Source organism: Thunnus albacares, chromosome 8, assembly GCF_914725855.1.
Source record: "Thunnus albacares chromosome 8, fThuAlb1.1, whole genome shotgun sequence".
Taxonomy (NCBI): domain Eukaryota; kingdom Metazoa; phylum Chordata; class Actinopteri; order Scombriformes; family Scombridae; genus Thunnus; species Thunnus albacares.
Window position 1 is genome coordinate 5668639 of NC_058113.1, and position 14576 is coordinate 5683214.

The window sequence follows — 14576 nt, forward strand, 5'->3', positions numbered from 1 at the left end:
TTTTTTTTAACTTTCCAAGTCTATTTCTGTTGTGTTTAGTGAAGTGTAATCTGCACAGACATTTGTTTAAATCACACAAATCCTGCTGTATGTGTGTTTTGTTTACTGTTTCTACATTGATTGATCAAGACTCCCAGTCTGCATGTGAGCTCACCAGTTTCACCACAGGCAGATTCCCCTCACTCGCTACGGTGGGCAGGGAAATTAAATCAATGAATCAATAAAAACGAACACTGCGGATTTCTTCCCGTGGAGCCGACATGAAAACTATTTTGGTTCAGTAAATTTCTTGTGTCAGTCAGCCTGGTGAAGGCAGTTTGGCCGGACGCTGTCTTCTCAGATCTCCAGGAGCTGCTGCTGACAGACGGCTGCTTCTGTGGACAGAGACGCTGAACGCAGGTCGGAGATCATCATCACTGGGTGATGTTACTCGCATCATTTTTTCTGAAGAATGAGCTTTCGCAAATTCATGTTTGTGTTTCAAATTTGTATCGCTGCCAGTATGAATAGTTTTGATGCCAAATATTCGGAGGCGAGTATTTTGCATTTTCGTGTTGTTTATTTGTCATCTCCCCGGTGTGTAAAGACCTTAAGGCTGAAACATGAAAATGTGAAAAAAGTGAAGGTGTCTGAATACTTTCTGAATGCACTGTACACAGTACAATACACTACCAATAACAAGAATAACTCACCCACCCTAGGACTATTTTTTTACAACATTGAATCACAGTTGATGTGATTGTAATTATTCTACACTGGGCAATAGAAAAAATAAAAAGTATTCACCCCCTTGCAAAGTCTCCTCATGTAGACTCTTAAGCTGGATTTATACTTCACCATTAAGAGTTGCACTGTACCTACTTGGCTATGTGCTCCAAAGCTACGCTGTAGGCTACACTGCAGCTTACAAAAATATAACTACTCAACAAGGCTACAGCAGCTATGAAAATCCCACTTGGGGAATTGGGGAAGGCAACAACTGTGACTGGCTGTCTAGGTTTTCTCCTACAAGTTTCTGATACTGGTAGAGATTGAATCAGAGCGAATCCAACATGAAGCAAGTTGAAAAAAGGCTCAGATATCTTCTCCTTTTCAGTAACACACATGTAGCCGAGCCATTTCCACTGCCAACCTTCTGCTGACTGTGAACTCTGCTCTCTATAGTGAATGAAACAGCATAAATACAGCGACTGCACACAACAGTCTCATTATTCAGTAATGAAACAACCTTCCCACTAGTGCTCATTTCACAAAATGAACCAAGACTGTAAAGAGTTGGGGAATATAATTCACGCGCGATACAACACAATCACATACATCCATCAAGTGTTGTTGTGGTAATAACAGCGGACGAAATCCAAACTATTAATCAAAAGCTACACCATAAGTTACTACGTTGGGATTCCCATTAACCATTCACATCAAGTATGAATCCAGCTTTAATCTTGTTAGAAGACTTTTAATGGAGATGATCTGTGGTGGCACTTCAGCTTTCTATAATGATCACCATCAGTGCTGCTAGTAGCAGCAGTAATAACAGTGGCAGCTCTGTCTCCCATGGGGAGACAAGTTGAAATTTCTGCATCACACTTGGGAAATCTAGTTCCAGCAGTTTAGAACAGCCTTTGTTCTACTGTATGAATGGTAGTTTTAAGTCTTCAAAAAATGTTTTTAGCTCCGACAGTAACATCTATATCTTCAGCACGGATAGCTGAACATGTAGATATGAAGCCCGTTTATAGACAGACTTTTTAGGTACACATTTTAATCATATTCTGGGAGGTTTACAGAATGGTGTTACATGTGTATAATGTCAGTGACTAAGTATCAGTATTTAATGTTGATTGGTGGATTTTCTTTCACGGACACTCAGACTTGAGTGGGATTTATGCATTGTACATTTACATTTTACAAGTCTGTGTTTACACACTGTCGATTAATTCCTTTGTAATTATGCTGACTGAAAATAAAAACGTGTGTGAGAGAGAGAAAAAATCTTTTGTATGTATGCCTTACAAATTATTCTTCTGTCTTTATATAAGCAGCAAGAATGTTGTATAATGGTGGATATGCTCTTGCACTTGCACTTACACACCCACAAACACGTTCTCACACATGCAGAGTTGTCAGCTTGCCTGCAGAGTTTGTGGTTATCAAGCTGTGCTCTACCAGAGAAGGTGTGTTATTTGAGAGAGCGCAGGGAAGTGAAAGGACAGGAACTTCAGGAGCTGTGCTGTTCCTCAGCCACTGCAACAGGGAAGGTAGCTTTCCTCGTACATTTTCCTGTTGAATGCCTTTCTGCAAGCACCCAACAGGAAATAGCTTTAATGGCATCAGGTTGTGTTGTCATAGGTGAGAAAAACACCTCGCAGGTCCTGTAGCTTCGTATTTAAAAAGAGTACAGAGAGTTGAAGGGTTATTCTTGATGATATGACTCAGCTCTGTAGTAAAAAGCACAACAATGAACTGAAATCCTCCATCGCTGAATCGATACACCGTTGCCATTTTGTCGGTCTCAATTCCCTACTCATTACATATTATAGTCATGACATCGGTTATAGTTTCATTTTTGTTCTTTAGCGTCTTTATGAAACAGCCTTCCATTCTTTTTATGCGCTCTGACTGGACAAACAAGTTCTTTTAATTTCCGGTTTCATGAAGCTTTCTAATTCTTAAACACTTTCCCTGGGCCATTTATCTTCTTATCATGTAATCTTTTCATTTTGTGCCTCGTGTTAGGAATCTGTTTATCTACAGTCTGTTAACTTCTGTTTATTTTTTCTCATTTACTAAATATTATATTACCTGTCACAAGATGTGTAGTTGTGGACTTTTAGTGAAATATTTGATGGTGTGGTTTGGTGAGTCGTGTTATTCAGTCTAAATCTATGAATACAGCACCAGTCTGTTTGTTTGGACACACCTTCTCATTCAAGTGGATTTGAAGGTGTGTCTAAACCTTTGACTGGTACTATATATCAGCTGATATACACGTGTACAATGTACAAGGCTCACATGTGTGGGTTTGATCTGTAAAAACTTTTCTTATTTGCTTTTTAACAGACTTGATAGCACAGGGATGTTTTTTAGCATGAAAATAACCTGTTACAGGCCAGATGAGTTTCGAGGCATTTGTTTTGGCCTAAAGTGAGACTCGGGCTTTGGGATTTTTCCAACTCTCCCCGTACTCTGCTCTAAATATAGAGGACTCACAGACCATGGTTAATTCCAGTAATTCATTGTTAATTAGGCTATTTGACTGTGAAAAGTACAGTAGCCTTGTTCCCCAGCAGACTCTGAATACTTGAATTTATTTGAAATATATTCTTTTTTTTCTTTTTTTCAGATCTGACTAGGTGTGCCATCTGAGAGGCAGAAGATTTCCCTCTGAGCCCAGAAGAAGACGCTAAAGGTTTGCACTTAAAAGAATTAAATCCATGTTTTCATCCATCTGCCTTAAAACTCACACTTCCAACATTGAAAGTAGTTTTCAGAAAGTCTTCCAGGATACACTGACAGCCTTATCGTGCCTTATTTTCTGATGAAAGTATCTGAGCAATTTTAAGGGATACACTGCTCACTTTTTGTGATGGCTCTAATTTCTTTTGATCACATATATTGCATACATTACTGCACTACGTACAACAATTATTTAATAGCATAGATTTTTATAAAATGTGACATGAAGAACATCATGTCAGGTAGGGTTTAAGGCTTAGCAGATAGCAGCAAATTTTAGCTCAAAGTTCTGATGTCTCAATGACTGATAGCAAGTTTTTGAAACACACTAAAAATAAGTTTCCCTTAAAAGGATGAACACAAGATTAACTTTTCTAAATGTTATGGTGAATACTTCCTACCTGTATGTGAGCTACAGAAATGAATTTGAAGTAGGTGAGTGGAAAGGACACACTCCTCTCTCTCCTCTTTTCTCTGGCAGAAGGTGGTGTCTGATGTCTAGAACAGTAAAATGTTGGGTGGTCAAGCTGCAGCGTCCATAAGCCCTGTTGTTTTTGGTCAGTGTTGTTTCCCATGACTCAGAGATGAGCCAGAGGAAGCCCAATGTGATTTCCACACAGTTCCCAGGCCCCCAGATCCCTTCAAACACAGGACATTACACACAGTTACACATACACACGCACTCACTCATAAATCAGAGACAAGTATGTGTGTGTGCGTGTGTCTGTGTGTGTGGCTAACATTTAAAGAGATAAATGGCTGAACATCCTTTGCTCTTTGATACACACATGCTCTCTCTAACTTGTCAACCACACACAAACGCACACACACGCACGCACGCGCACACACACGCACGCACGCACACAGGCCTGCAGGGCTGTCAGACTAAGGGACAGCTGCAGCTTGTCCAGTTAAGAGGCCCACTGCATAAAACAAGGGCAGCCTGCAACTCTGCCTCACACTCTTACACCTCAGGTCACTTGCTGTCAGTGAAACCGCTGAGCTTCCTTAAGATGAAATCCACTTAACTACAGTATATAACAATACTGAGTACACCACTAGTCACCCTTAAAATGTTACGTAAATACAAATCCTTTCCATTTAATATGATTTTATTTGTTTTTAAGCAATACCCAATAAGAATTAAGCTAACTCACTTGAAAAACAGAATGTTTGACTAATTAAACTATAATGAAAGGTTCATATTTAAGAACAAACTGCAACAAAAGTCAGCACACCTTCCATTAGTGAGACTCCATTATTTTACTTTTTAATATTTTGTATGCTCGCCTTTATTTCTGATGACAGATTCAATCCTCCTGGACATGGATGATGCCAGTTTTGCAGAAATCTGTGTAGAAATGTTCTGTCATTCTTCACAGATAATTCTTTTGAGATGCTCTTTGCTGGAGGGTTTTTGTTGCTCTACTTTCTGCTTTAAAATACTCCAAAGATGTTCTGTTGGATTCAAGCCTTGTCATAGTTTTTTTTTCACTTTTTTCTTTTTTAAAAAACTCTTATGTCATTTTTTGAGTGTGTTTGGAATCATTGCCTCCTTGAGACTGGGAGTCGTCTTTTCATTCAGCATCTGGGTGCCATCTATAAATGTCATCTCCCCTGCGCCTCTTATATTCATGCAGCCCCATATCAGCGCACTCCCACCTCCGCGTTTCACAGTCGGCGCCATGCAGTCACTGTGGTAGTCCTGGCCAGGTCCATGCCAAACACGCTTGACCCCATCTGATCCAAACTAATTTATTATGGTTTCATCTCACCAAAGAATGTGCTGCCAATATTCATCAGGCTTCTTTTCATGTTCTTTGGCAAAGTTTAATCTCGCAGTTATGTGCCATTTTGTGAGCGATGGTTTTTTTTTTTTGGACGTCGTCTGTGGAATTTGACTTCATGCTATGTCCTTCGCGCTGTCTGAGCAGTCGCTGAAACACCGATTTCCACAGATGATCTTTGTGTCAAGTAAGAAGCACTTGCCCGTCTGTTTTTCCAATGCAAGGTTGCGAAAATAGCAAATTGTGTGTGCCGTCGTTTTTCGAGGACGACCATTGCACCTTCTGTTATTGGTAGTATGGGTCCTCCAGTACCTCCTATCCACTGCTGCAGCTGTATCTTGCCTCTGTTCAGCAGCTTACTGATGATCTTATACCTTCTCCTGTCTTTATGAAGTCTCACAATCAGGTTTCTTACTTGTTCAGACAATTCCTCACCATGTGGAGCCATGTTGCATTAGAAACAACCAGACTGAAACTGAGAAAGTTGCGATGTTCACAGGTTCTTTTATAACCTTGTTGACAATAACACATAAGAAAAACATTAAAAATACTTGAAATACATTGCATAAGATTTTGGGTGTAGACTATATGTTGCTGTTGTAAGAAGGGTTGAATTAAGATTTAGGCTGTTTTTTTCTGTTTTATTTATTATTATAACCTGAGAAATAGTTTTAATGCAGTTATTATCAAGATAATCATTAATGCTAAGTGGAAAGGACCCCAATACAGTGTGTTTCAAGTGTGTAAAGTTTGCATTCATAAATGCTTAATTAATTGGCTTTATTTTATTTACCATCAACACGGAAGTGCTTTATTTTGGGTAGCTAGCTAGTTTCTCCTTGCTTACAGGTTTTATGCTAAGCTAACCATCTGCTGGCTTTAGCTTCACATTCAGTGTATAGACATGAGTGGTACTGATCTTTTCATCTAACTCTCGGCAAGAAAGCAAATAAGTGTTTTTGGTTTTGTCATATTAGCTGCACAAATATCTGGTAGCTGCTGCAAATTAAAACAGGGAAAAAGCTGTAACCTATGCTTAGTTTGTATTATAATATCAGTTTAGTTTTACACATTCAGCTTTATTGTATGTGTATGTGCGCATTTGTGTATATATGTCTTTCACAGACCGCATTTAAAAACACATTTTTAAACTTGAAACCGTTGACTGGGATCAGTTTGTCTCTTCAGCATAATTTAGCACAAACACAGCACAAGTGGTTTCTATCTTCATTAGGGTTGAGGGTAAGGGGTAAGAGCTTTGGCATGTGTGTATGATAGAGTGTGAGAAAGAGGAAGTCCGACAGCTCAATTGGTTTCTCATTTTTCTGCTGTGATTTGTTTATGTTCATTGACCAGCTGTGGTAGCAGTGTGGTAGAACTGTTGCACCTGGCAAATGGATCATCTTAGAGAATTTCACTGCAGTCCTTCAACATTATTTGTTCTTTATGACATGTTTTTCCTTTATTTGACATTATTTAGATCTTTTAAGGGAGCGTGACCCCTTTCCTGTTTCATGGTTCAGTGTTTCCCCTAGCTTGACTGCTTTGAGGGGGAGGGGGTGTAACGTGTGGTAACGTGCACATAAATTAGGTAAATAACATAAATAAACATATTTTGTTTCTTTCAGGAGGGGCGGGGGGTCCTGCTGGAGGGGCGAGCCAAGGCGATGGTAGGGGAAACGCTGTAGTTGTTTTGCAGGGCCCCCTGGTCTGTCCCGGAGGTCAGGCTCGATATAACGAAGGTTATGTTGGGTAGGATTACCTCACTCTCCCTGACAGCCTTCCCCTCTTAGCAGGAGTTCACAGCAGTAAAAGTTGGTGTTCTTTTTTTAAGTTTTAATGAGATGCTCTGGGGGAGTTGGTGGAGAAAACACCATTGTACACTGTTATTAGAATACCATTTTTAGACCGATTGTATGAAATTTCTCTGATGGGTCAACAAACATAATCCATCAAAGTCCAGTTTAATTGAGGTGTAGAGCAGGTCAAACAAGTTTCTGTAATAACTGTAAGATTACTACGCACTTATTATATTACACTAACTATGACGTCCTTATTCCATTATGTATTGAGTAAAAAACAATTTTAATTGCCTATTAACTGACTATACAAGTGTTTTGATATGGACGTAATACTTTTGGTGTGACATAAAAAACACTCCAGATACATTCTGTTGGATAGCTTGGTGTACTGTGTTGCTTTAAAAGAATACAGAACGCTGAGAGACAACTTTTTTAACAGTGTGACATTTTTGGAAATACACTGATTTACTTTCTTGTTGAGAGTTAGATGAGAAGATGTCTATATGTTAAATATGAAACTTCTGGCAGCAGCCAGTTAGCACAGCTTTGCATTAAGGTTAGAAGGTTGTAAAGCCCTAATTAAGTAAGTGTAAATACGTCACGTCAAGTAGGATCATTCAACAACATTTTTTCCAAACAAATTTAGGGTCAAAAACACAATCAGCTACTTTATATCACCTCCTGCGTGTCAGTGTAACAGCTGACAGTATTTGTCCAAAGGTGGGGGAAAAAGTGTGTGACTCACAGGAAGTACCTGGCCCTAAAAAAATCAAGGTGTCATGGATGGCTGCTGCGTGCTTACTCCATGAATCCGGTTGTGTCTGACATTTCATAGGCGAGCTGCATCTGTCCATCCCCTCCATGCCAGTAGACAGTCATCAACATGCAGAGACAATGGCTCTATTTCTGTATGAATATTATTGATGCTCGTGTGGGAGTGTGTGTGTGTGCGTGTGTGCTGTATATATCTGTATTCATGGCGTGCATGGAGTCTGTGTGTGCATCAGTAATAGTGAGCAGAGCGTGACTCCAAGGAGAGGTGGTGATGTGTCTTTTTCTTGTTCCCAACCTGCTGTTTTCTGATAAGAGAGGAACTGAGACAGTGGGCTGCGGTTAATTCTCTCTCTGCATCGAGCCTGCCGTCTGCCATGAAGAACAATAGATGGGACAGACTGGTCATCAGTCTTTTCTTCTGGCTTCTGTTTATAGCTCCTGAATCACCAAGGATGGAGTGGGTTGTAATGCTGTTGAGTAACTCTTGAGACACTTTGCTGATTGTATAACAAACCTTTTGTCACTCCCAATTTCCTGTTTCTTCACAGCCCACCTCCCTGGCTATAAATGGGATTAAACAAATTCAGTAAACAACATTCTTCTTGCCACTATGGATTATGAAGAAATATAGACACATCAAAGGTTGAGTCATATTCACTAAGATAATTATTATGACTACAGTACCAAGAGAGATGAGAGAGTCGTAATGCTGCATTGACTCCTGAGAAGAAATTATTTGTTGTTTGTTTGAGTGCTCATTTAGATTTACGTTTTTGAAGTTTTTACATGAAATTCAGACCGTCAAACATCACAATAATGTAATGTGTGAGTGAGAATTAGTTTATAATCCAGTTCATCTGTTTAAACAGCTCACCTGTTTAAACTGATGAACCATGTAAACAGTCGTCCCTATCACTCTATTCACCATCTCAACAAACTGAATATTTTCCCTCAGTTTCTCTCCCTTTTCTACACAAATTGCAGCATTCATCATTGGGCTGTTTTTGTGATGGTGATGTCGGTCAGTTTGTAAGGCCACAGCTTTGGTTCAGACTGAATGAACAATGAAACATAATGACTTTGGTGATCCCCTGACTTTTCCTCTAGTGCCACCATGACATTGACATTTGTGGTTTTGAGTAAAATGTCTTAGCAATTGATGAATTGAATTAAATTTGGTACAAATGTTCATGACCTCTTCGGTATGAATTGTAACCGCTTTGGCAACCTCCGGACTATTCATCTAGCACCATCATCATTCTCATCAGCCTCAGCTAGGGCTGAGCAATACATCAAATTAATTCAATTAACACAATGTGCACTATGTGTAAAATGTCTAAATCCTGAAAAATTAATGATTACAATATAAACTAAAAGTTTATCTGGTTTATCAGCATCTGGTACTAACAGTCATTATCTGTGTGGGATATCCTGTATTTTATGCAGAATGATGACAGACAGCCTTGAAGGTGATGCAGGTAATAAGTTATTAGTCTTGCTTATCTGTCTAAATAAAATATAATGATATGATATGATATAATAATGATGATGATGATGATGCATTTTGCAAGCAAACAGAAATTAATTAAAATGTAAAATCTACCCCTGTCTTGATAAAAAATGGAGATTTTACTTTTTGGCCATATCGCTCACCTGTAGCCACAGATGTATTTTATGATCAGTGCTAATTGGCAAATGTTAGCATACTTACATGCTAAACTACACATCAGCATGTTAGCATTGTCATTGTGAGCATGTTAGCATGGTAATGTTAGCATTTAGCTCAAAGCACCACTGCCCCTAAGTACAGCCTCACAGAGCTGCTAGCATAGACTCTTAGTCTTGTTGATGTATGTCCATTTTAAGCATTGGTACTGTCACATGCGAGAGTTCATGTTCTTGCAGGATTTTGGTGGTTGCCTAGCGACACTGCTCTGATCATGGTGTATCTGTCGTCCAATACGTTGTCCTCTGTTCTTAATCAGTTGTTTAATGTGTTCTACTTTCTCACTGTGAAGTAAGGTTTGTTCCTAACTTTAATCCTGTTTGTGTCATGAAGGTTATATTGTATTGATTAATCATTAAAATGTAATTATTCTGACCGCCCCAATCCAAGTATAAAACATCCTCAGGCCAAAGTTACGGTGGCTGTATTACTATGGAAACAAAATAGGGTCATAAGTATTGTAGCTGTGTATCACGATATCTGAATGTGTGAAAACATTTTGTACGAATATATTCAAATGTTTGAATGTTTAAAAAATATCTGAACAAATAGATTTAATTTTTGATTCTGTAAGGAGATCTGTAGATGTGTGTGACATTTTGTGAACAAATGAACAAGATTTGCGCAAATAATTCCCACTGTGTGAGTGCATAAAGAATATTTGCACAAAGGTTTATAGTTACACATCAAAGGTTTGTCAGCTGGCTTTGTGTCATCTCCTCTCTCCTGCTGAGTTTTCCATCTTTTCTCCCTGTGTGATTGGTTTTCTTCATGTCTTTCTTTCATCCAGGTGGCCCTTACATTATCTCCCTGGACCATCACAGATCATATATATGCTTCAGTGCTCTGACTCATAAAAGTCTGTGTGCGGGGGTTTCAGAGGATGAATCCATTCTTTAGGGACATACTTTATATTAATTGATCACAGTGGTATAATTTCAATTACTGGATTTGGACCACATTATTAAAATATTTGGTTGAGAAGGACTAAAAATATATAAGAAATGCACATGATGTCTTAACTACATTTTTACTAAATCTACTCACAATATCACCTTACATGAATGTGTAATATCACATTACGGTCATTATTTTAATACCGCCTCTTTCAGTAATAAAATTAATCTCTTCAGATTTCAGATTTTTCAGTGCTACACTTGAATTGTCTCAAAATGTGAATGTTTTATGATTTTTCTTTCTTTCTATTTTAGTTTACTGCTCACTAAATTGACAAATGGCTGTTACGTTCGCAGTATTTATCCTGAATGAATGTACATTATCATAATCCGTTTTATTACACAACAACATAGCCCTCCGAGATGCATTTGTCGCTTGTTTTGGCAAGTGTTGCAGTACATCAGATTAGCCTGTTCAATGAGGTGCATCAGCTCGCCCACCTCATGTATTGCAGTTGCATAACACACAAGGAGGAGATTTGTTTTTAAACATTCTAGTGTACTCATTTCAGTGAGTCGTGAATTAACCTAGTGGACTGATATAAAGCTATGAGAACAGCTGTGTGGAAGCTGCTCTTTGTAAGAGACTATAGCTGCTGCAGGTAACCTCTCTTAGCTGACTCTCAGTGCATCGTCTTAAAAGAGGCTTTCTTACCGTATGTGAATTCATGCATGGCTGCACATTTACATGTCTGGTGGTGGGGGTGTATGTGGACGTCTTCTCGCTATATCTCCTCTCAGGACAGTGCATAGTTACATTCACAACCATATGGTGTGTGGGAGAGGAATTCACTTCCCTGAGTACCAGCCAGGTTTCTGCTGAGTCCTGTGTGTGTTGTAATTGGCAGTTACATACCAAGGCCTCTCTTATCATTGTGCAACACCACATTTTCAACGTCATCGTCGTCCCCATGTGCTGTTTCTGTCTTCTGTTGACAAAAATGTTGCGTGTCCCAAACAGTTCCTCTTAAGGGTAGAGCAACACTGCGTCAGACAGCTACATCTGCGCTTGATGACTTACGCACAAAGACTTAACTAGAAACTGATGAGGAAAATTTTTAAGCTAATATAGGCCTTCAGTAAATTGTTGCACAGCAGCTTCCTGAGAAACCCAGTGAGAGCAGACATTGGAATTAGTGGGAGGTAGAGTGAGCTGGGAAAGTGATGTGATAATATGACAGCCAACTACAAAGTGTTTTCTTTGTGGAGATCAGAACAGGAAACGGAAATGTCACAAAAGTTTAATGGAGGAACTGCCCACTAATCTCAACCAATTAGGGAACATGACTGACACACTCTCATTAGCAGTGGTTCCAGTCTGCTGGAGCTGTAATGAAGTCCGTTGTTTTTAAACCACTAGTTGTAGGAAGTGTAGCTGTAGGCTTGTGATATACTTGTATGTATACACACACAAGCAGCATTCGTCATTTACTTGTCTACATGTGTGTACATGGAGGATTTAATTGTATATCCAATAGGGGGCAGATAATGTTCAAACTATGCCTAGCTGACACTGGAATATCTTCCTTGAGAACTTCAGAATCCCAGGATTTAACCACATTGTTCTATTGACTGTTCATGGACATAATTGCATCTTGCAGACACATAGTATTCACTTCTGTGGAACCTTTTTGAGGACATGATAGTATATCTAAGGCATAGGTCACAGAGGTAACTGAGTGTGTCCAATTGGTCCGGTTATTCACAATGGGGCCTTTATCACAGGCTCTAATCACTATTGTTCACTGTACAGGATGGTGCAGCTGTAGTATCCCAATTCCTGTATGGAAATTGAGCATTTTAGTGATGTAAATCAAATGTTCCAGATGCTCAGTTTACAGACAACCGTACAGATTACAGGACCAGAACCATACAGTAATCTGTACGGTTCTCTTACTCTCCTTCTGTTACTCAGAACACAAAAATACTCCATTGTAGCTACTAAAATCAGCCTATTATAAATCCATTCACTAGTATTTTTACTCAAAATAAGGCTGTAAATTTGTCGAGTTGAATGGTGAAACACCAATACCACCCACTAATATAAAAAAATGCTGTAGAATCACTGAGTGTCTGCGTCTGTGTGTCCACGTGCTTTCATTGATTGGTTAGATAAGACCTACTCAAAGCTTGTTAACAGTTCTTGGCATTCCCTCTCCGACAGATGATTACCTAATTTATAATCTGTTGTTATCTAATAGCTCCAAGCCCTGTCGCTGAGATTATCATGACCACTCTCTGACACAGTTCCAACCTTCAGGCTGTAGGTCTCACTGCCCAATAACAACTTTCACTCTCACAAAAACCCTCACAGCGTACATTTGTCATCGCTCACTGTAACCGTTTTAGGTTTAGTCTCCATCTGAGGAATTTGTTGTGGCAGTCCAAGGTTTCACACTGTGTTTTCCTGACTTTTTTGTACACTCAGCTGATTTTAGTAACATGCTGCAGACAATAATAGGGTTATTTAGAAGTGGGTTTCTAACATTGACACAGTGAGGGGAGTGTTTCCTTTTCCTAAGGAACAACTTCTGAAGGGTTTGCCTTGGAAAGAGAAGTTGTTTTCTCTTCCGCCCATGCTGTTGCTTCCTGAGTCTTCAGGAGGGAGGAATTCCCTCTAGTGCCTGTTACCCACCCTACATCCTAACACACACACGCACACGCATACACACTACAGCTGGGTACATGCTTCTACAAAAACGCTGCCCAAAGAGTCTAAAAGCAGTGAATAGCCCATTTCAAACGGTCATATAAGTGGGTCTACAGATCTTTGTGTCATTCCCGACTTTGCGCAGTGACTGGCTGTGTACGCAGGGGAGTAAAAATGTCAGACATGCAGTGCAGTGACCTAGTGTTACCTTGAAATGCATACCAATGGATATTTCTCCTTTATAATCCCCCCAACCTCTCATGATATTGATGTCTCACCCCAGTTTCAAAGGCAGTCTGTCTGAACTTTGCTTTTTCAAATTGGTGGATGATGCTTCCCCCAAGGTTATTCAGAAAGTCCATGTATTCACCTGAAGGCATCATCAGTCAGCCCACTAATCCCAGGACTCAGGCTTCAGTCTAAGTTATTTATTCCTCTACCAATTTGCCTACCTGACAGTAAGACTCTCATTTCAGTTTTTTACATCATCTAAGCTCTTTGTTCTCAGCCTCTCTCTCTCCTGATGGCTCTGCTGTGCTCCTCAGCAGGATCTTTACAGTCGTATTTATCCTGCCTGCAGGCTTTATTAAATTATATTTCAGTGCACTCTGTTGATTCTCTCTGCCCTGTGTGGTATTTCATCTCGTGTCTCTGTTCATGTGCCTCTCACTCAGCCATACATACCCTTACTCACAGTAGTTCAGTGGGGGGTGGTGTTCACTTGGCTGACCTCACCCCACCCGTCACACAACCCCACCCTGGTCTGGGCCCCACTTCGCTCCATTCAACTGGCCAGCAGATGCTATTTAGATGAATGTAATCAGACCAAAGCTGTTCATACTCACAGCATGAGTGAGTGGAGTGGAGGATGGGATAAGGAAGTTGTTTGATTGGCCCTGAAATAGTTTTTTTTCTTCTCACATTGCTGCACACCCTCAGTCTTTGTGTGTTACTCAGGCCCTGCCCCAGATAGACTTCACACACTGCACAGCAAATTTTTGTAAGTGGAAGTGAGGAGTTGCATTTACACTGTTGAGCATATGAAACTATGAATGCAGAGTTAGTATTTTGTTTTTAAAATATATAAACACACACGCACATGCAGCAAGGCAGCCACCTGCTCCAATTACATAGATATTTTTAAAACCACAAAAGATGACTCAATGATGATAACGGAAAACAACGGTGATTATAACTGTGTATTTATAACTGAACACCTGCAAAACTAATGACATTCACATGCCTCGCTGTACTTTGTGTTTAGTGGTAATTAACAAGCATTAGCATGCTAACATGCTAAACTAAGATGGTGACCAAGTTAAACATTATATACCTGCTAAACATCAGCATATTGTCATGTCAGGTTAGCATTTAGCTCAAAGCATCACTGTGCCTCAGTGCTAGTGCCACTAGTGAGGTTGT

The 14576-nt window shown here is 39.6% G+C and overlaps 1 protein-coding gene across 2 annotated transcripts in view; it reads left to right on the forward strand.

Moving 5' to 3' along the window:
- Positions 1 to 14576, forward strand: part of LOC122988141 (neurocalcin-delta A) — a 75431-nt gene that overhangs the window by 18930 nt on the left and 41925 nt on the right. The window contains exon 3 of one of the 2 annotated variants that reach the window (XM_044360303.1): positions 3347 to 3412. The exons of the other annotated variant lie outside the window; for it this stretch is intronic. The gene's annotated coding sequence lies outside the window, so the exon portion shown is untranslated. The remainder of the gene's footprint in view (positions 1 to 3346; positions 3413 to 14576) is intronic. 2 annotated transcript variants of the gene reach the window in all.